The sequence below is a fragment of the Amblyraja radiata genome, chromosome 4 (genome assembly GCF_010909765.2).
Source record: "Amblyraja radiata isolate CabotCenter1 chromosome 4, sAmbRad1.1.pri, whole genome shotgun sequence".
In the NCBI taxonomy this organism is placed as follows: domain Eukaryota; kingdom Metazoa; phylum Chordata; class Chondrichthyes; order Rajiformes; family Rajidae; genus Amblyraja; species Amblyraja radiata.
The window spans coordinates 95835127-95858841 of NC_045959.1; the positions used below are offsets into that span (position 1 = coordinate 95835127).

The 23715-nt window shown below is 44.1% G+C and overlaps 1 protein-coding gene and 1 long non-coding RNA gene across 2 annotated transcripts in view; both read left to right on the top strand.

Moving 5' to 3' along the window:
• The window catches only part of pou6f2 (POU class 6 homeobox 2), a 473829-nt gene that overhangs the window by 340497 nt on the left and 109617 nt on the right, over positions 1 to 23715 (top strand). The gene's annotated exons all lie outside the window — the stretch shown is intronic.
• Positions 590 to 21684, top strand: LOC116972380. Its single transcript, XR_004411792.1, has 3 exons — positions 590 to 676; positions 3948 to 3957; positions 21673 to 21684. It is a non-coding gene; the product is annotated as an uncharacterized LOC116972380 (long non-coding RNA).

Consider the following 23715-nt stretch of genomic DNA (forward strand, 5'->3'; position numbering starts at 1 on the left):
AAAGAAAACTAGAAGAGAGGTGCAGCAGAACAGAGCCTCCAAGTAATAGGTTAATACAGGTGAGGGGATTATGATAGCCAGATGGTTGGACAAAGGCCAGAGAAAGATGTGAAGGAAGGAAGAGTTGTGATTTGAGAAGCTAGAGAAGACAATGCAGGTGGAAGAGGAGGAGGGGAGAAAGAGGTGTGAGTCCAGGTAAGGCACATGGGAGATAGATGGGGAGTGGGGGGAAAAAAACAGGAGGGGAGGTTGAGGGAGGGGGAAGAAGAGGGAGGGGGGTTTGTAAGCAACTAGAATTGGAGAATTCAAAACTCATAGCTTTGGCTTGTAAGCTAACCAAGCAGAATATGAGGGGCTGTTCCTCCAGTTCACGTGTGGACTTATTTTGGCAATAGAAGAGGCTCAGGGTGGAAAGGCCAATTTGAGAATGGGAAGAGAGTTAAAATGGTGAGCAACCAGGAGATCCAGTACGCCTGAGCGCAAGTGTTTGGCAAAATGGTCGCCGAGTCTAGCTTGGTCTCGCCAATGTACAGGAAGCAACATTGTGAACACCGGATGCAGTAGATGAGGTTGGAGAACCTGCACATGAACCTGGAAGGTCTGCTGGAATCCCTGGATGGATGTGGGGAAGGAGGGATAGGGACAAGTATTACATCTCCTGCAGTTGCAGGGGAAAGTATCTGGGGAGGGGGTGGTTTGGGTGGGAAGGGATGAGTGAACCAAAGAGTTGCAGAGGGAATGGTCACTGCGGAAGGTGGAAGGCAGAAAAGGGTGAGGATGGAAAGATGTGAATAGTGGTGGGATCAGTTTGGAGTGTTGGATGCAGAGGCTGGTGAGGTGAAAGGTGAGGACTAGGAGAACTCCATCCTTGTTCTGTCTGGGGGGGAGCAGAACTATGGTACATGAAGGAGACATAGGTGAGGGATAACTACAAAACTATGTCATAGGAATTGACTACTCTCTAAAATCTTTAAGAAAGAACTGCAGATGCTGGAGAAATCGAAGGTAGACAAAAATGCTGGAGAAAATCAGCGGGTGAGGCAGCATCTATGGAGCGAAGGAATAGGTGACGTTTCGGGTCGAGACTCTTCAAACTGATGTGGGGGTGGGGGGTGGGAAGCAGAAAGGAAGAGGTAGAGACAGTGGGCTGTGGGAGAGCTGGGAAGGGGAGGGGAAGGAGGGAGAAAGCAAGGACTACCTGAAATTGGAGGTCAATGTTCATACCACTGGGGTGTAAACTACCCAAGCGAAATATGAGGTGCTGTTCCTCCAATTTGTAGTGGGACTCACTCTGGCCATGGAGAAGGCCCAGGACAGAAAGGTCGGATTCGGAATGGGAAGGGGAGTTGAAGTGCTGAGCCACCGGGAGATCAGGTTGGTTAATGCGAACTGTGCGGACGTGTTGGGCGAAGCGATCGCCAAGTCTGCGCTTGGTCTCATCGATGCAGAGCCATTGAAAACCTAGAGCAGCTGATGCAATAGATGAGTTTGGAGGAGATACAGGTGAACCTCTGCCTCACCTTGAAAGGCTGCTTAGGTCCTTGGATGGAGTCAAGGGGGGAGGTAAAGCGACAAATGTAGCATTTCCTGTGGTTGCAAGGGAAAGTACCAGGGGAGGGGGTGGTTTGGGTGGCAAGGGACGAATTACCAGGGAGTTACGGAGGGAGCGGTCTCTGCGGAAAGCCGAAAAGGGAGGAGATGGGAAGATGTTGCCAGTGGTGGGATTCCGTTGGAGGTGGGCTACAAGTCAGGAATATAAATGTAAATTAATTTAATTTTTAACATTATTTTTGTAGATAGTTCCTAGAAATGACTTTATATGATTGTCTCTATGTATGCAGTGGACTTTGGGGATCCTATGTCTTACACAAGGGAAGAACAAGTGGCTCGAGTTCAATCCTGTTCTCTGCCAATGTCTGAGAGGGGTTTGCACGTTCTCCCTGTGACCCAAAGGGCTTCCCCCACTCCCCCAGTGCTCTTATAAGGTCAGAAGGAATAGGAGTAGAATTAGGCCATTAGGACCATCAAGTCTTCTCCGCCATTCAATCGTGGCTGATCTATCTCTCCCTCCTAACCCCATTCTCCTGCCTTCTCCCCATATCCTCTGACACCTGCTCTGGTTTCCTCCCAAAGATAGCAGACTGGTAAATTAATTTGCCACTGCAAACTGTTCCCAGTGTAACTGAGTGGTGGAATAATCCGGAGAAGGTGAGGTAGCCGTTGGCAATGTCAGATGCTATTATTAAAGGCAAGAAAATTCCCTCTGCGCTTTTGGCTGAAATGGCACACGAAGACGAACCTCCATGATAATTGTTCTAAGACAGAAGCTGAAGTTTCACTGCAGGGCACGAGAGGTAACCTCCACTCCACTCCACTCCACTCCAGCACAGTGCTAAGGGAATGGTCCAATGTCAGAGATGCTGTTTGGTACAATTATTCATCATCGCTGTTGAAAACATTAGCGACGCAGTGGTGCTGGTTTCCAGCGGGAACAGTGATGGACACAACACACATCTCAGTCCTCCAGACTTCCGCCACTGGAAGTATCGGATTTTGGTGTGTGTGCTTTATCATAATTCCTTACAATGCGATGTACGACAGTGATTGCAACTTCTGCCAAGTGTAGATGGCCGTTGGCTCGCTAGAAGCTCATCCGCTCTTTGACAGGTCTTGTTTTTGGTCCTGCCTGGGGTCCACAGCCCCCTCCTCACCTGGCAAACCAGGTGGGGGAGACGGTTTAGTCGTCGACTATCCGACCATGGAGCAGGTAGCATGGGATTACATGGCACCCGTGGAGGGGGGAACTCCCCCCGACCTGACCTGAACAATTAAGAGGCATTAAAATAGACACTTAAATAGGCAAGGTTTAGAAGGAGAGGTCCTCATCTGGGAACATTGAATTAATGTGGATGGGTACAAAGATAGGCATGGACATGGGCTTGTTCCTATTTAGTATAACTGTGACTATCCATTACTCTATAATCCAAAGGGTTATGGTAGACTTCATGTACAATGGTTGACTGATGGTTGGCATGGACATGATGGGCCAAGAGGCCTGTTCCAATGCTGTATTTCTCAACAACTACGACTCAAAGAGTATCTCTGACAGTGGATCACTCCATCAGCACTGCACTGTAATGGAGTGGAGATTATTGTTTCATCCTGGACGGAGGCTTCACTTTTTCATCCTGGTCTGAGTCTTAGAAGTGAGTGCACTACGGGCAGAATCAAACCTCTTCTTGTGCCATTTAAACCAGCAGCTTGTAGTGAATTTAATTGTCTGTATGTAGATTTAGTGGTGTCTCACCGGGTACATCTCACAGATCCCTGAAGTAAATTTAAGATAGGTGCAAAAAGCTGGAGTAACTCAGCGGGACAGGCAGCATCTCTGGAGAGAAGGAATGGGTGACGTTTCATGTCGAGACCCTTCAGACTGAGAGTCAGGGGAGTGGAAAATGAGAGATATAGAGGGTGATAAAGAGAGATATAGAACACATTAATGAATGATATGCAAAAAAGTTTAAAAAATAACAATGATCAAGGAAAGGTAGAGCCCACAATGGTCCATTGTTGGCTGTGGGCAAGGTGACACCTATTCCTTCTCTCCAGAGATGCTGCCTGACCCGCTGAGTTACTCCAGCTTTTTGTGTCTATCTTCAGTTTAAACCTGCATCTGCAGGTCCTCCCTACACAATGAAGTAAATTTGCCAGATTTGCATGGCCTCTAGCTGTGAGGTTCTATCAGTGACCTGAATATGTTTCAGGATCACCTCTAACTCTGAGAGATCTGGCAGTTAGGGTTCAACACAAACAGAACACAAACACCAATATCAAAGCAAATTTAAAAGGCCATGGCTGTTGGTACAAAATGCTAAAGCTTATCTTCCAGATCCTGGCCTGCGTGTATGGATCCTGTGAGGTACAATTCTCTCACTTTGCTCACAAAGCTACCTGTGTGTCATTATTTCCGCATTGCAGCCGGAACTTTGATATCCACCGCAGAGTGCTCAAAGCCTCTGGTGCTGGCAATCTTCCATGTGGTGGCGTCATCACCACCAGGAACAGTTCTGTGAAGTAAATGAGGAGTGCTGATGGACAAAGCACATCACACCTCAACGCTGAGCATTTATAAAGTCAATGTTCTCTTTTGTCAAAGGCACATGTTTTTTTAAATTGTCATTGCATCTGAAGTCCCTGGTGGTGTGGGGGGTAATAGAAAGGAGAAATAGTTTTGTCTGTTACCATGTTTTATTTCTACTGATAACATTATTTTATATATAAATATATATATATATATATATATATATATATATATATATATATATAAACACAATATATTCTATATACCCCTCATATTTTGCCTGGGCAGCTCCCAGTGGTATGAATGTTGACCTCTTACTTCAAGTTACTCTTGCTTTCCCTCTCTCCTTCCCTCTCCCAACCTAGTTTTCCAACCAATCTGACTGTCATCTTGATTAAATTTGGTCTATCGGTTATATCGATTGTATTGGTGTAAACCAGCTTCTGCGGTTCCTTCCTACATATTTATCTTTGTTTGCTTCATTGTCAACTTCCCCAAGCTTACAATGATCTATTCTACATTTTCCCTGATCTCTGTCCCTTTTGATTTCACAACTTACCCTTCCATATCTCAGTGTCTCCCTCTCCCCTGATTCTCAGTCTGAAGAAGGGTCTCAACCTGAAACGTCACGCATTCCTATCCAGAGATGCTGCCTGTCCCGATGAGTTTCTCCAGCATTATAGATATATACACACATACGTGCACACAATCTATATGTGTATATATTTTTTACAGAAAGCACAATGTATTGATTATCTGAACAATAATCAATACATTTTAGGAAACAAAATTTGAATTCCAAATAACATAAATAGATCGGAAGTAAAGAACATCAAAAAATGTAACAACATGCTCCGAAATTGACAGGCTGAAATAGCTGTCTGAATAGCCGAGTATCCTCTCACAGTCACCCTCTAATATTATTTAAGTACTGGATGTGGAGTTATTAGTTTAGAGCAATAACATTCAATGCTCCTTGTAAAAGTGGATGGTAATTCATAGGATTATTACATCTAGACCAAATATATCAAAAATGAAAGCACAAAAATATTTTGAAATTGTGGGCAATCTGTCGGATTTTCTTGGAGAAATTAAATGAGAACAGCTTGTTAAATTCTGTCTTGCACAAGGCTGTTGCTGTCGGCCATGAGTTAAGCTGTTCAGCCTCTAGATCTTGTGCTTGGAAGATGCCTTCAGATTTTATTGTCCAATCAGTCCAGGATATTTTGGCCCTGGTGCTGATACTAAATATACTTCTTTTCAGAACGGAGTTGTAGTGAAAACTGTCCAGTTATTCTCTGCAGATATAAGCTATTTTCTGTTTAGGTTGGCAGGAAAAAATGGGAATAATTTGCTGCTCATTAGAAGACACATTTGATTTTAATTGTCAAGTTATTACATGATCATGCAAAATTTTAAGTAATAACAAATATGCACTTCGGTGATTGTAATTTTTTTTAAACGTATCCATTTATGAGGTTTGGTCATTGCTATGAGGGCCAGCATCCATTATCAAAATCATGATTACCCGTCAGAAGGTGCTGAAGAGCCAGTTTCTTGAGCTGCTGCATTCCTTCTGGTGAAGGTAATCCCAAAATGTTATTGGAAAACGGGTTCCAAGGAATAGATCCAATGATTATTACATAATGGCATATGTCCCATGTCAGGACTGCCTGTAACTTGGAGGAGAACCTGCTGATGCTGATATGATCATAAGCCTGCCTCACCCTTGTGATGGAGGTTACAGGTTTGGAAGGTATCAGTTATACTGTATATCAGTCAGTTTAGTTTAGTTTATTGTCACGTGTACCGAGGTATAGTGGAAAGCTTTTGTTGCGTGCTATCCAGTCAGCGAAAATACAATACATGATTACAATCGAGCCATTTACAATGTACAGATACATAATAAGGGAATACCATTTAGTACATAGTAAAGCTAGTAAAGTCCGATCGAAGATAGTCCGAGGGTCACCAATGAGGTAGATAGAAGTTCAGAACTGCTCTCTGGTTGTGATAGGATGATTCAGTTGGCTGATAACAGCTGGGAAGAAACTGTCCCAGAATCTGAAGATGTGCATTTTTACAATTCTGTACCTTTTGCCCGATGGGAGAGGGGAGAAGAGGGAGTGGTCAGGGTGTGACTCATCCTTGATTATGCTGCTGGCCTTGCCGAGGCAGCGGGAGGTGTAAATGGAAAGTTTACTGCTTCTTCTAGATGGTGAAGAGACTGAGGGCCAGCCAAGGCCTACTGGATTTCTCTTTTGCTCACCATTTTAACTCCCCTTCCCATTTCCACGCTGACCTTTCTGTCCTGGGCCTTCTCCATTGCCTGAGTGAGGCCACACACAAACTGTAGGAACAGCACCTCATATTCTGCTTGGGTAGCTGACAACTTAACGGTATAACATTCACTTCCAATTTTAGGTACCTTCTAACTAACCTCGTCCCCCTCCTCCTTTTCTTCCTGGCACCTCCTCCACCTCTCTTCCCCACCTTCCCGCCCCTCTGCCCTAACTGAACTCCCACCTATTTCTCCCCTCCACACACCCCTACCGCTACGTTGCTCCCCTTGCCTTCTCAAATCACAACTCCTCAAAATTGTCTCACACCTTCTGTTTTTTTCTCTGGCCTTTGTTCCAATTATCTGCCTGTCAAAAAATCCCCCTTGCTTGTGTCGACCATTTACCTACCAGGTTTTGCCCTGCCTCTTCCCTTTTACACCGTTCACTTCCCTCATTCAATCAGTCTGTAGAAGGGTCTCGACCCTAAATGTCATCCACCCATGTTCTCCAGAGATGCTGCCTGCTGCTGAATTACTCCAGCACTTTGTGTCCATTTATGCATTAATCAGCATCTGCAGGTTTTTAACTCTGCAGGTTGAGGGTTGTCAGGAGGTCAGGCATTTGCAGCTGATCCAATGTCTGACCTGCCATTGCAGACAACTAAATGGTGAGGCTAGTTCGATTTACGTTCTATTCAGCGGAGAGCTCAATGGCAGGGTCTCAGAAAAGGTAAAGCTATTGGATGTCAGGAGAGAGAGTACTGTACAAAATGTTCCTGCGCATTCTGCACCTCCTTTTCTTCGTCTCCCATTCCGACACACCATGGCGGACGGTGTTACCACCCGAAGGTGGGGGAGGTCCCCAGTGGGGGTCCCTCCACAAGGGAGTTGTTCCCCTTTACATTGGGGACCTGGGGTGGAGAGTGTTGCACAGAGCAGTGGTATGTAATAAACTTTTGAGTCGGTTCACGGGCTCGTCCGCCACCTGTATTTTCTGCGGCGAGGATGAGACCATTTTCCACGTGTATATGGAGTGTGAGAGGCTACTGACCCAGTACCAATATCTGAAGGGGTTGTTCGTCAAGTTCTGGTTGCATTTTAGTCCCACGATTCTAGTGTTCGGACACAAGGCAGGGAGTGGGAAGAGCCGATCGGGGTGGTGGGTTTGCTCCTTGGTCTGGCCAAGATGGCCATTCGCGGGTCCAGGCAGCGGGCTGTCGATGGTCAGGCTAGAGTCGGCTGCCTGCCCCTCTTTCGGGCCTACGTCCGTGCACGTGTCCCTGGAGAGGGAACACGCGGTGTCCACGGGGACTCTGGAGGCCTTCCGTGGGCGCTGGTCACCGCGTGGGGTTGAGAGTATTGTAAACAATGAATGCACTGTTGTATTATAATGATTATTTGTTATAGTGTAATTTCTGATTATGTTTTGATGTGCTGTATCATATGACTGTGTCGAATAAAGTTTTTAAAAAATGAAAAAAAAAAAGTGAGAGAGAGAGAGAGTGGAGGTGGTGAGAGAGAGAGATACTGTGATTAAAAATCCAGGGGGGAAATTGACATGTTCTATACTGTCTGTTGATCTGGCAATGGTTCGTGATAGATGGATTGAAAGACTATTATCGACCAGAGGTGTCAGGAATTCAGAAGATGGGGAAAAAAGGGTTCAGAGTCTGGGATAGAGGCTTCTTGTCAATGTAATGGGAAAGGAGTTAAGGCTTTACAAGAAGACGTTGTCATTATGTTGGACTTAGAATCCATTGGGTTGGGAATATTGGGAAATTAAGCCAAGACCTTTATGAGCGAATGATTTAGGATGAGAGAGGAGCAAATTCAGAGAAATAGTGAAAGTATAGCAACGGGTAAGGCTGCCAGTGGAGATTGGATCAGAGGAAAGTGAAGTGGAAGGAAAATCCTGTGGAGTATTAGACTTCAAGAGTTGTTGAAATTGGAATCTTTGATGCATGACAGGAAGCACAAAAGTCTTTTGTTGGAATGTGGTGAAGGGGGAAGTGGCACCGTGAACTAGCAGAGCACCTTGATAGAGTAAGTTGGTGCTGTTGTGTGGAGATTAAGAACGTGCATGCACTGTGGCATGAAATTTGCATGGACCGCTGAATACTAGGGGAACAATTGTTGGAGAAACAATGTACATTTTTAACGTAATCGTGAATGGAAAAAGACGTGATGGGTGGAATTTCAGTCGCAATCCTCATGGAAAAGTTCGATCCAGGGTTTGCATGTTTCTGCCAACGCCGTATCGAGTAAAAGAAAGGGAGTGAAAACTATGGAGTGAATAAGATGGAATGACGCCATCTACTCTGAATGAATGAACGAATACTTTATTGTCACGTGACAAGTCACAGTGAAATTCTTTGCATACCTGGCCAAGGTATATAAATAGTCGCCACATAAAGGGCGCTGATAAGTTCAAGTTCAATTGAGTTTATTGTCATGTGTCCCTGTATAGGACAATGAAATTCTTGCTTTGCTTAAGCACACAGAAAAATAGTAAGGCATTTACTACAGTACAGATAAATGTGTCCATACACCATGATATAAATATATACACACATGAATAAATAAACTGCAAATAAAGTGCAAATAACAGAAAGTGGTTGTTAATAATCAGAGTTTTGTCCGAGCCAGGTTTAATAGCCTGATGGCTGAGGGGAAGTAGCTATTCCTGAACCTGGTTGTTGCAGTCTTCAGGCTCCTGTACCTTCTACCTGAAGGTAGCAGGGAGATGAGTGTGTGGCCAGGGTGGTGTGGGTCTTTGATGAAGATAAAGTTACAAAGTATCCGCGCCACGTCCCCCTTTGTTCTTCCCCCTCCCCCCTCTCCCAGCCCCTCTTCCCCCTCTCCCTCCCCCACCCCCCTCTCCCCCCTCTCCATCCCACCCCCTTCCCCGTCTCCCTCTCCCACCCCTCTTCCCCCTCTCCCTCCCACCCCCCTTCCCCCTCTCCCTCCACCTTCCATCTCCCTCTCCTCCTCCCTCACGGAGGTCCACCCCCATGCCGGGCCCCCATTGTTCCGTCATGGGCCTTGGATGAGCCTCTAACCCTGGTCACGGTTGCAGATGGCAATCCTCCTTACTGAGAGTGAATCGCTGAAAGCAACTGGCCTGGATAATCCTCAGCCGCATCCTCAAGACCTGCATGGACCAGCTGGCAGGAGTATCCACAGATATCTTTAACATCTCCCCAACCCATTCTGAAGTTTCCACCTGCCTTTGGGATACCACCATCATCCAATGAAAAGTAACTTAGTGTGACTTAATGACTACCGTCCAGTGGCTCTAACGTCCACGGTCATGAAGTGCTTTGAGAGGCAGGTCGTGGTGCACATTAATTCCAGCCTCCCGAACAACCTTGATCCACAGCAATTTGCCTACAGTCGTGACAGATCACAGGAAACGCCATCTCCCTGGCCTAACACTCATAACTGGAACATCTAGATAACCATCTGACTATGCCATGATCAGTCCCTGCTTCTCCGAATGTAGCTAAATCCAGTCCCTTAGGATATCTGTACTGAATAGGATTTTTTAATAAGTTATTATTTTCCTTCCACTAATATATGCTCACCAGGCTTATCTGGTTCACCCCTTCTATCTTTCATAAATGAAATTATAAAATTAGCTATCCTCCTGTCTTTGGCACCTCGCATGTGGCTAATGAAAATACTAAAACCATCTGAGCTATCTCTTCGTTTGCTTCCTTTTGCATCCTGGAATGGATCTCATCCATCCTTGAGGATTGAAACAATCTTTATGTTTTCCATGACACCTAACATAGAAAATAGGTGCAGGAGTAGGCCATTCTAACTCTCTCTTGAAAACATCCAGTGAATTGGTCTCCCCTGACATCAGTCTGAAGAAGGGTCTTGACCCGAAACATCACCCATTCCTTTTCTCCAGAGATGCTGCCTGTCCTGCTGAGTTACCCCAGCATTTTGTGTCTATCTAAGAGATAAAAGATCCTGCTTGGACACTCTGCTCTGTGCAACACTCAATCAATGGAGGTGATTTGAGCTATTTTCAAACAGACATGGGCAAGGGCAACTGCAGCCAGCCGTTTAGCCACATACCGTTCAGTTTGTTATAATGAATTTACAATCACATTTGATAAACTCAGTAGTTAATTTGCAGATGATAAGAACCCTCACATGGTTTGTCTAATAAATTACCCATTTAATGGATGCGACAGGAACATTGGCATTGACAAAATAACGTTTTTAAATGGTCTAAAATCTTAGCACATACTAAGCAGCCCAAAATAGATTGTAAAAGAAAATTACTGAAAATATGTGTGTTTAGAAACATAAAAAATAGGTGCAATATCATCATGGCTAATCATCCAAAATCAGTACCAAATTCCTGCCTTCTCCGCATATCCCTTGATTCCAGATCAGATCAGATCAGATCAGATCAGATCAGATCAGAATGCTTTATTGTCATTGCATGTGTCACATACAACGAGATTACTGTGTCTCTCCATTTAAAAGAACTTCAAACATTCACATACTCATACTTTTTACACTCCCTCCCTCCCCAAACCCACCCATGGATTCACATTTACATAAATTAACTGTCTCCCACCCCCCCTCCTTCCCCATAACCCGCTCCCGAGACAGAGTTCAGTTCCAAGATTGCTGATGGGTAAAAGCTGTTCTTGAGTCTGGCAGTGCGTGACTTTAGCGACCTGTACCTTTTTCCTGAGGGCAGCAGTGTGAAAAGGTGGTGACAAGGATGTGTAATGTCTTTCACGATATTACAGGTCCTGCTGCGGCATCTGGAGTGGTAAATGTCCTCCAGAGGGGGCAGGGGGAGTCCAATGATACCCTGGGCAGTTTTTATCACCCTCTGGAGAGCTGCTCTGTCAACTGCTGAACAGTTCCCAAACCAGGCAGTTATGCAGTAAGTCAGTATGCTTTCTACCGAACAGCGGTAGAAAGACTCCAGCAGTTTAGCAGACAGATGGGCCTTCCTCAGTGTTCTGAGGAAGTAAAGTCTCTGTTGCGCCTTTTTTACAACTATAGCAGAGTTCACAGACCATTTAAGATCCTCACTGATGTTGATCCCCAGAAATTTAAAACTAGGCACCCTCTCCACCTCCTCGCCCCCTATCTCCAGTGGCCTGAGCTCCGCTCTATGTCGCCTGAAATCAGTGATGATCTCCTTTGTCTTTTTAGTGTTCAGAGAGAGATTGTTGTGAGCACACCATTCCATTCCATTAGCCCTAACAGCAATATCTAATGATCTCTTTGCTAATATTTTCTTTTTAACGCTCATTTGTACTGGAGGAATTCTGCTGAAATGTTGGTCCTGCGTTGTTATTAAAGTTTTGATAAAAAATAATCTGTGGATCTGCACATATGAAATGGAATATATGATACTACTGGGATTTCAAGGCATAAGGGGCGCTTGCATGGCTGACATCAGCAATCTTGCTGTGCGGTGCAGAATAATAAAGCTCAATTTGAAGACCCAAATATTTCCATTTGATGTTTCCTGACATGGTTATCTTGATTTGTCACAAAACAATGGGACACATGACTCCAGAAATTGCACAGCGCAAGGAATTTTCTTTCAAACGCAGCTCCTCAGTTGTTCTATCTAATAAAAAAAGTGGGAAGAATGCATCCGATTACACACAATTGGACAACAGCCACTTGCACTGGGATATTTTCATTGTGTAGGAAAACAGAAAACAGAAAGAGAGACAGGCAGCATCTCTGGATAGAAGAAATGGGCGACGTTTCGGGTCTTTCTTCAGAAGTCTGAAGTGTCACCTGAAATGTCACCCTTTCCTTCTATCCAGAGATACTGTCCCGCTGAGTTACTCCATCATTTTATGTCTGTCTTCAGTGTAAATCAGCATCTGCAGTTACTTCCTAAACAGAAAGAGGAGCTGTTTTCCAGAGTATCAAATTGGCTCCAGAAACAAAAACTGTGTCTTGCCTTCGAAAAGCAATTATATGGATAGTCAAGATCCTCGGCCTGGGAAATATGGAAGCTCTCCCTTGTTTTTCTTCTTCGCTGAAGACACTTGGAATTGAAGCTGACGCACCAGTCCCGTGGGCTCTGGTGCGGCCTTTGCAACTAAAGGTGGATGGCCGGTGTCTGCTGCAGGTGGCACAGCATGCTTTTGACATGAGAAGGGGAAAAGCGATTGATAGCTTCTGAGGTGCTGTGGTTCTTCTGCGGGACTTCTATATCTTCCCGATGAATGAATTCAGTTGTCAGTGCCATCCCAAATGCGCGTTTCCACTCTGTGGATTCATGAGCCCACAGATTCGACGAGACAATACACATCTTCAATGCAGATCCAACACATAGGAGCTGGTCTACAGAGCCCTTACCTCTTGATTCATCTAAGTCACAGGATAAACACAGTGAGTGTCCAGCTTTAAGTTTCTGGGCACTCACATTTCAGAGGACCTCACATGGTCCACCAACACCGCTGCGCTGGTCAAGAAGGCACAGCAACGACTGTTCTTCCTGAGGACATTAAAAAAGACTGGTCTGCCCCAACAGCTGCACCACAGAGAGCATATTAACGTATGGCACCTCTGTGCATATTAACGTATGGCATCTCAGCTGCACGGAGGCGGAGAGGAGAGCTCTTCAGCGCGTCGTCCACAGAGCGCAGAGGATTATTGGGACACAGCTACCAGCCTTAGAGGGCATCTACCACACACGGTGCCTCAGGAAGGCCGTCAGCATCCATAAAGACTCCTCACACCCTTGTAACGGACTGTTCGAACTACTTCCCTCCGGCAGACGTTACAAGGTCTTCTACGCCCGAACCTCCAGACTCAGAAACAGCTTTATTCCCAGAGCTATAGCGGCTCTGAACCAGCCCTGCTGAGTGCCCCCCACCCCCCCTGGACTGTCTCCCTCGGATGGTCACGTCACACAGCTTATTTATTTATTTTACTTTTCTTTTACATCGGTTGGAAGCTGCATACTAAAACTCGTTGCACTGATGTGCAATGACAATAAAAGATATTATGATTATTATTAAACAACATCAAGAACATTAACTACTGGAAAGATACTGCCACTGCTAATTCTACAGTAGTTCCCAAATCTATTCTTGATGCCTGCAAAAAATATGTATCATATGCATGCTGCCTTCAATCACTGTGCGATTGATGAACTAACAGTACAGAGAGTAACGCATGAGTGTGAAATTATTGAGACATTGCTGCATGGTGACCGGGGCTGGGGGCCCAATTGCACAATGTTCCAAAAGAACAGGCCAAAAGGGAAAGGAGGTGGATAGCATTGTTTATATCAGAGTGTTGTTGAGTCATGATAAAGAGGCAGTGGACAGCAATGTAGTGTAGGTTTGGGATGAAATTATGAATAGTATTAGAAAGAAGACACAGGTAAGAGTCTTCTATCAGCTCTCAGAAAGTGGCCACTCAATTGGGTGGAGCATAAATGGGGAAGTACATGGGTTGCGATCGAAGGGAAGTGCAATTATCAGGAGAGATATTAATCTACGCATTCATAGAATGAACCAAAGGTTATCATCAAGGAAGAATTTGAGGAGTGCATCCAAAGTGCAGGATCTTATAGAATCTACTTAAGAACAGGCTATTTTAGATTTGGTCATAAATAATAATTAATAGGAAATTGTGTTATTACATATCCTCTTGGAGGTAGTAACTAAAATAGGACACAATTTTAGATGCAGTTTGAGGTTGAGAACCGCAGGACCCAAACTATGGGCACATAATGATACGAAGGTGTTGTCTAACGCAGAGGGGAGGACAGTACAGAGCTGGTCGGGGGGGGCAGAGGAACAACTACAGGACTGTTTAGATGTTCAAGGACTCGGCAACGGACTTGAACGAATACGCCACAGTCGTTACAGACTTCATTAAGAAATGTGTGGAGGACTGCATCCCCATCAAAACCTTCCGAGTGTTTCCCAATCAGAAACCTAGGATGAACTTTGAGATTCGCACTCTTCTGAAGACCAGACACCGGGCATTCAAGTCTGATGATACAGTGGTCTACAAGAAGTCCAGATACGACCTTGGGAAGGCCATCAAAAAGGCCATAAGGGACTTCTGCTCCAAGCTGGAGGGTGAGACAGATGTTCGGCAGCTGTGACAGGGCCTGAATGCAATCACCTCCTACAAGGCGAAATCAGGAGGCAGTTCGAATGTCGGCGAAGCATCACTCCCTGATGAGCTCAATGCGTTTTACGCACGGTTTGATAGGGAGAACACAGATATGCCTTCCCGAGCCCCCATTCACTGTGATGGTATTTCAGTCTCAGTCACAGAGGCCGATGTCAGGAAATCCTTCAGAGGGGTGAACCCTCGAAAAGCGCCTGGACCTGATGGTATACCTGGTCGTGTTCTAAAAACCTGTGCGGACCAACTGGCTGGAGTTTTTACGGACATCTTCAACCTTTCACTTCTGAGGTCTGAGGTTCCCACCTGCTTCAAAAGGGCATCGATTATACCAGTGCCCAAGAAGAGTAAGGTGACGTGTCTCAATGACTATCGACCAGTGGCACTAACGCCGGTGGTGATGAAGTGCTTTGAGAGGTTGATCATGGAGCAAATCAACTCCTACCTCGACAAAAACCTGGACCCACTGCATTTCGCTTACCGCCACAACAGATCAACGGTGGATGCGATCTCACTGGCTCTCCACTCCGCTCTGGACCACTTAGACAACAAAAACTCATATATCAGGCTGTTATTCATTGATTACAGCTCGGCATTTAACACAATCATCCCCTCCAAGCTGGTTACCAAACTCGCAGAACTGGGTATCTGCGCATCCCTCTGCAATTGGATCCTCGACTTCCTCATCCACAGACCACAGTCTGTTCGTATTGGTGAAAATGTGTCAGCCTCAATAACAATCAGCACGGGAGCACCTCAAGGCTGCGTGCTCAGCCCCCTGCTGTACTCACTCTATACTCTTGACTGCGTAGCCGGTCATAGTGCGAACTCCATCATCAAGTTCGCTGACGACACCACTGTTGTGGGATGTATCACTGATGGGGATGAGTCAGAGTATAGGAGAGATCGAGCGACTGTCCATATGGTGCCAGCACAATAACCTGGCCCTCAACACCAGAACTGATTGTGGACTTTGGAAGGAGTAGGATGGGGACCCACAGTCCCATTTATATCGTTGAAAGGGTCAAGAGCTTCAAATTCCTGGGCGTGCACATCTCTGAAGATCTTTCCTGTTCCGAGAACACTAATGCAATCATCAAGAAAGCTCATCAGCGCCTCTACTTCCTGAGAAGATTACGGAGAGTCGATTTGTCAAGGAGAACTCTCTCTAACTTCTACAGGTGCACAGTAGAGTGCATGCTGACCGGTTGCATTGTTGCATGGTTCGGCAACTTGAGCGCCCTGGAGAGGAAGAGACTTCAAAAAGTAGTAAACACTGCCCAGTCCATCATCGGCTCTGACCTTCCTTCCATCAAGGGGATTTATCGCAGTCGCTGCCTCAAAAAGGTTGGCAGTATCATTCTGGCCACACACTCAATTCCATGCTACCTTCAGGTAGAAGGTACAGGAGCCTGAAGACTGCAACGACCAGGTTCAGAAATAGCTGCTTCCCCACAGCCATCAGGCTATTAAACCTGGCTCGGACAAAACTCTGAACATTAATAACCCATTATCTGTTATTTGCACTTCATCAGTTTATTTATTCATGTGTTTTGTAGTCAATGCCTATTATGTTCTGTTGTGCTGAAGCAAAGCAAGAAATTCATTGTCCTATCAGGGACACATGACAATAAACTCTCTTGATCTTAGACTGGGAAAATAAACTAAGAGATGGGTCGATAGATAAATAGTGGCAGATATTAAGATATTTATCCAGATTATAACATGGGGTTCTATGAGGAAGAGACAGGGTCTTTGGCTAACATGTGAACCGTTTCTATGCACTGTGTGTAGCAATGTTACAAAATTTTGAGATTTTAAAAATCAAGTCTGCAATTTATCCCATCAGATAAAGCATAAAAAGAAGTTTAATTTGACACCTAATTCACTTTCATATCTTCAGTATTAAAAAAGTTATGGCCATTTTCATACTCGGAAATTAGCATCTTGTTCCCTATTGCTTTTCCATTGACTTAACTCAAAAGCTGTGATCAAGGACAGTCAAAAGCCCATAACTTTCTTAAAAATTAAGAGAACTGAATTACATTTTCAGTTATTATAGATTGAAGCATGCTGAAACAAATGTGAAACAATCTTACTTGGATGACCTGAAATTAAAGCATATAATTAGTTAGTTAACTAATTGTAGCTAATTACAAAATTCAATTACTAGATCTAAACATCTATCCATTTCTTAAGAAAAGGTTAACATTTTTAAATAACCTGTGTCCAAATAACATTCACACAAGAATTCACAATATAACATGATATTTAAATCTCATTGTCATGAATTTATAGGCCAAATGGAAGGAATTTAGTGTTTAATTCCCGTAAATTAATGGCCATTTAATCATCTTGCGAGTGGGATTTTGTGGAACGCGATCGATTGGAATGTTGCGGTTTGCGGTGAATTTAAACCCCATATTGGTTGGAAAAACACTGCCGGTTCGTATGGGGCCTAAGTCACCTTTTCGCAATGTGAAATTTTGATTAAAGGCATCCTAAGAAGCACGTTTATATGTAAAAATAAATGCCGTACCTTGCTTTGTCCCGTACGTGAGATCCGTCCCGTTGTCGGCGTTGACGGCTTTAGAAGACGATTTTAATTTTACTCCTGGGATTAAATTATCCAACGCTATTTTTAATAAACTTGATAAAACGGCAGTCAGAGCGATTTTTCTTCAGCAACTAAACAGCCTGACAAAGATCGATTTCAACAGGCTGCATTTTAAACCCGCCCCCCTCTCAAAGGCGCCAAAGTCGCGCACACAGCCAGAGGCAGAACTGCAGTGCCGCTGAAGGTAAGTTTTGTAACATACCTACTGTGTGTAAATCCTGCAGGTATATATAGCAGGTATATATAGCAGGTATATATAGCAGGTAAAACCTATCCAAGTCTTGTATATGAAATCCAATACCAAAATATTACAGATGGCTGGAAATTGGAAATAAGAATTGCAAAATGCCAAAACGCACAGCAGGTTAGACAGCATCTTTGAACACTATTTTACGATGTGAATCTTGTTCAGGTGCTCAATGGGAACCTTGTTTATGCACTGTACATATCTATGTACTATACGTTAACTGTGTTAACATGCTATATTTGAACCCTGTCCACGTATTGCAAGGTGGATTGCAATGTATGGAAAGGGTTCAGTATATGTGAAACCAGTCCATTTACTCAATGTGAATCTTGCTGTGCCAAAATGAACCTTTTCCATATTCTGTATGTGAACCTTACATCGGCCCTTTTGAAGAACCTCGTGTGAAGTCTGCATTTGGTGTCAATGATGTTGATAGACTGATATAAGATTTGGTTGCCAATTTTGTACAGTAACAATTTGCTGCAAATAGTCAAACTGTACTATGGACAGAGGATCAGTCGCCCACCATCTTTAGGAGGTTAAGGATGTAGCTCCTCTAAATATGGAAAGGTTTATTACATACAATGCAGAATTAAAGCCGAGTGCCTTGGTGTATTTAATAATTCACCAGATTACCTTAGTTTTTTCTCAGCATATAGGCAGTTATAGATGCAAGGCTAAAATTGTACAAAGTATTTATATTTAGGATCTTTAAGAAGTATTGCACTAGAGCAGCCTTGTCCACAATGGCTCTGTTTCTATAAATGAAAAAGACATTCCTCTATCTCACTGTACATCAAATTCCCAACTACAATATTTAGCATTCTTCACCAGCATGTGACCAGTCATTGTTTTCTGTTACATTGAATTTAAGCTGAACTGATACTTGCTAAAATGCAGTCAGGATGGTAAGAAATCCCTCAGTAGCAAGCAGCATCACAGCACACACACACTATTTAGAGAAATTTCAAATTTTGAGAAAGACAAGCACAAGCCTGGAATTTGGCCAGAAACTAAATGACAAGGCAGCACGGTGGCGCGGCGTTAGAGTTGCTGCCTTACAGCGCTTGCAATGCCAGAGACCCGGTTCGAACCCGACTAAGGGTGCTTGTGTGTACAGAGTTTGTACGTTCTTCCCGTGCCCGCATGGGTTTTCTCAGAGATCTTCGCTTTTCTCCCGCACTCCAAAGACGTACAGGTTTGTAGTTTAATTGGCTATGTATAAGTGTAAATTGTCCCTAGTGAGTGTAGGATAGTGTTAATGTGCGGGGATCGCTGGTCAGTGCGGGGATCGCTGGTCGGTGCGGACTTGGTGGGCCGATGGGCCCTATTCCGCCCCGTATCTCGAAACTAAACAAGGCAAATCTTCATGACCAATTAAATTTCAGGGGCAGAACACACAATATATCAGTATTTATCTATTGTTCTTTGTTTCTGAAACTTGATGGCACAGTGTCAATTCAATTTTCAATAATGAAGAAAAATAACATGAATTTTGAACTGCTTACCAGAAAAGATACCTGAGCACCAGCACACAAAGAGTTAAATAGGAAAACACATTTGGAAACTGATCATAAGGGCAGGTGTCCCAAGAGGTCTGTGAAGTACAGAACCCAAACTCCTGTTTGCAGACATTGTCTGAGAGACTTACTGGAACAATCTCATATGTAATGAGTTTATCTATACTGCGCACTGCAAACAGCCTGGGATGAGACATTGTGATCATAAAAAAGGTTTAATGCACACACAAACTGGAGCTTGGAGACTTGAGGATTGCGCGGGTGCTTAAGGGCAAAGAACTGTGATACCCATTGTTAATAAAAGCAAATAAAGGAATGAGCATGCACTGCTCATATTACAGCTCTTTAATGCCGTGTGCAGACTCTCGACTCATTTAGTCCATCATAGATTGTATGGGCTAGCTCATAGTAACAACTATCCAATTAGTTCACGTATCTATTCTTTCCCCAGAGCTCAGTAGTTTTCCCTCTTTTCGATTTAATGCTCTTCTCCGTTGAAAGCCAATACTGAATCTGCTTCCAACACCCAATCAGGCAGGGTCCAATCCTAACAAGTCTATATTTATGTTACATTTGTCCTCCTTGAGATGAAGTGCCGATGTACATTTGTTCTCTCTGGGAGTTAAGTGCAGATGAAAATGAGTACTTGGGTGGTTAATTGGTTTTCAGCATCCTGTAGCCATTATGATGGGAAGGTGGCTACCTACGAGTCACTTAAAAGAGGGCCAGGGCTATAATTCCATTAAATTGCCAGGCTGCAAAGGACAATTAGCTGCTCTGAAGCAACTCACCAGCCTGGGTCTCCACAAAATTTACGGCATTGATGCAGAGCTGAAGAGTTGTCCATGAAATCAAGTCAAGTCAAGAGTGTTTTAACATCATATGTTCCAACTCAGAACAATGAAATTCTTATTTGCAGCAGCACAACAAAATATGTAAACATAGTACTCTGGAAACACCTTAATAAACAGCAAGAAAAGTTCAGTATATATATATATATATATATATATAATTTTAATATTTATATATAGGTATACTTATATATATTTATCTAGTCGTGTAGAAGTTAACTGAACTGATATGAATGTAGCCTGGTAGCACTCAGGAGGTTGCTGGGGATGTACCTGTAATGCTCTTGTATATCGCTGTCTCCATATTTGGGTTAGTTTAGTTTAGAGATACAGTGCAGAAACATGCCCTTCGGCTCGCCGAGTCTGCACTGACCAGCAATCCCCGTACACCAGCACTATCCCACACACTAGGGACAATTTACAATCCTTACCCAAGCCAATTAAAGGGCCTGTCCCACTTTCACGACCTAATTCACGACCTTTTTTACTCGTGGACATTTTTCATCACGCTAGAAAAACGTCCCGACCTACTTGATGCCACGAGTACCTACGACCAGCATCACGGCCTATCTACGACCTACCTACGACCTCCTACGACTTCGTGACGACCGTGCTGCGAGTATGAGTCAAGGGCAAACTCGTGAATTAGGTCATGAAAGTGAAACAGGCCCTTTACCTACAAACCTGTACATCTTTGGCATGTGGGAGGAAAGCAAAGATCTCGGAGAAAACCCATGCGATCACGGAGAGAACGTACAAACTCTGTGCAGGCAGCACCCGTAGTCAGGATGGAACCCGGGTCTCTGGCACTGCTGGGTCACCGTGCTACCATTAAGTAGTTAGTTAAGTAAAGGACTGTTCATTCGCAGATCTTTTAAAGATCACTGGTTAGTCAGAGACAATACAGCTGTAAAAATAGAGCAGTGCCTAAGTACGGCTGGCTCACTCAGTTTCTCTTAAATTTGGCAGCAGACTTTTAAAACAGGGTAGACAAGAATGCTGGAGAAACTCAGCGGATGAGGCAGCATCTATGGAGCGAAGGAAATAGGTAACGTTTCGGGTTGAAACCCTTCTTCAGACTGATGTGAGGGGGGGGGGGGGGGGGGGGGGGGGCGGCAGGGTATTGGGCATTACATATAACCAGAAATAGTATTGATAGGCACGATGTAGCATCGAAAAATTGAAGCAGTTTTAATTGCTAAATTAAACTACAGCTGCACCCCCACCTTGGCAATGTTTTTCTTCCTCACCTGCCTGTAAATGAAGGAATTAGCTCAAGCGAAGCATCAAGTAAATATGCATAGTTCATCAGCTTGGACTTTTCCGAAGTAAACCTGCGCTTCAACATAATTAAGAGGATGAGAAACTTGGTGTTAAATTACACTGATATCAAAATCACTTGGCTAAGAGGTTGAACTTGTTTCAGGCATATTTTGTTCCAGTCATGAGACTCTGATGTCAGCGTGGACTGCAAGTCTGAACGGAATAAGAGCTTCTCATGAGCTGCGGTGAGCCAGCTGGTGTTATGGATCAGCATGTACCAGCCCTCTTTCCTCTGCTTCGACCGATGTAACTCACTGGAGTGGCAAATTACATCAGACCTACAGCTGTAACCCGACATTATGATTAATTTGATCAGTAATTTCTCCTGTTTTTCATTTTAATCGGTGTGACTATTCTGCTGTGGCAGGTCTTTCAGATCTAATTAAGATAAATTTCTATGTAACAGTCTTGGCAGCATTTACAGTCAAATCCCAAGGCTGAACAGGGAGGACCTGCAGCACTAATCAATCAACCAACTGAAAACCCACTGGGCCCACACGCAGCCATGAACCTATTAACACATTTAAGCAAATTTTGTAATCTTATGGATTTTCAGTTGCACTCTTGTAACATTCTATTAAAAAGTGCCAGACACTAATAGATTATTACAAAAATGTTACTTGATCCATTTGCTCTGAAGAAAAAACTTTAAAAACCACTCTCAGTTAAAGTAATGGAACAAATTTTAAATACTACAGATTCTTCTGTTTTTTTTAACAGCGTAGCTGGAGGGAATTTAATTGTGGGCAATGCTGTTGATCTCTAACATTGCGGATCAATGGCTGGAGTGAAATGTTTATTTTCGGAATGAATTTGATACCTTGAGCTCTAGGTCTTGTCCTTGATTCTACACCTTTAATACCAGATCCCTTCATCTCCGCTCTCTGTTCACATTTAAGGGCCTGTCCCACTTAGGCAATTATTTAGGCGACTACAGGCGACCAGGCTGCCGCCACGTGGTCTGTATGGTCTTGAGTGGTCTCCTCAGTCACCCAAAAAATCGTAGCATTTTTCCAGTCGCCACTGGATTTTGAAATGTTCAAAAATTTTCGCCAACAGTCGGCGACCGTGCACTTGACGCCAATGACCGTAGCTTGACTTCTCTTGACGTAGGTGCTGTTGTAGGTGGTTGCCAGGATGACGTAGGTTGTCGCCAGGATGATGTAGGTTGTCACCAGGTGACGTAGGTTGTCGCCGGTACTGACCGGTGAATTCCATTGGCCATTACCTATGTCAACCGGCGACAGGTACCGGCGACAGCATTGTCTTTGTTGTCTTCAGTTGTCGGCGACAGGGTCATAGCTTGTCGCAGGTGGACATAGGTTGTCATTGGTGTGGTCGCAGGTGGACGTCCTAATGGGTCGCCGGTTGTCGGTAGCTTGCTGTAGCTAGACGTTGACTAGGTGGTAGGTTGTTTGAGCTTGTCGTAGACATTGTTGTAGGGGGGGTTCAGTCGCCGTTTTTTCAGCGACCTGCTATGACTAAGACAGTCGCCGGAAAAATCACCTAAGTGGGCTAAGCCCTCAGGAGAAATTACACTCGTGTTGTCCTGAGATTAACCAGGATAACCTGACGCACACTCTTCAGTACTGAAGTGCACCTGGCTGAATCAGTACTGAGTCCAGTGGCATCAGAAAAGTATATTGAAATAAGTAAAAATATTAATTTAAAAAGGGTATATATTTTGAATTCTCTTATTTTAGAGCTCAGTTCAATTTTGAATACCAATATTGCAACAAATATTTTGTTTACATTTGATTTGTATTTTTATTGATTTGATTTTCAGGATTGTCATCGTTATTTCCCATCCTTAAATGCCATAAGAAGTAGTGATTGAGTTATCTTCTTGAAACGCTGTAGTCCTTCTAGTGGTGACACTGGGTAGGGACTATGAAGGACCAAACTATGTGCTTCTAAGCCATGATGGTGTATGACATGGAGGGGGCTGTATAGATGGTGATGATCCCATATACCTGCCCTCTTCGTTCTTGGTGCTGCAAGTTGTGAGGTTGGGAGTGTGGACTCACCAAGGAGAGTAACTGCAATACATTTTGTAGACCCACTCCTCTCTCATCAGGCAAAAGGTATAGAAGTGTGAAAACCTCACACCTCCAGATTCAGGGACAGTTTCATCCCACCTGTTATCAGCCAACTGAATCATCTTACGACAACTAGAGAACAGTCCTGAACTTCTGTCTCCTTCAATGGAGACCCTTGGACTAACTTTGATCAGACTTTGCTGGCTTTATCTAGCACTAAACATAATTCCCCTATCATGTATCTATGGTATACACTGTAAACGGATCGATTGTAATCATGTATTGTGTTTCTGTTGACTGGATAGCACACAACAAAAGCTTTTCACTGTACCTCCGGACACATGACAATAAACTAAACTAATCTTAACTAATGTCCACCAAGCTTTGGCAAGTCATATCAATCCGTTGCCGAACGTAAGATTCCAGCACTCTTCTGCCTCCCCCAGCACTGGACTTAAAAATTGCAATTGCACTTCCCCAATTGCAATACCAATTCACCCTCCCCCTTCTGTCCTGCCTGGAGCTGGAGTAAGTGATGGCAACATTGTTGCAAATGTCGGGTGGAGGACTGTGATATCCCATTCAGGTGAAAAGTTGGTGGAAGC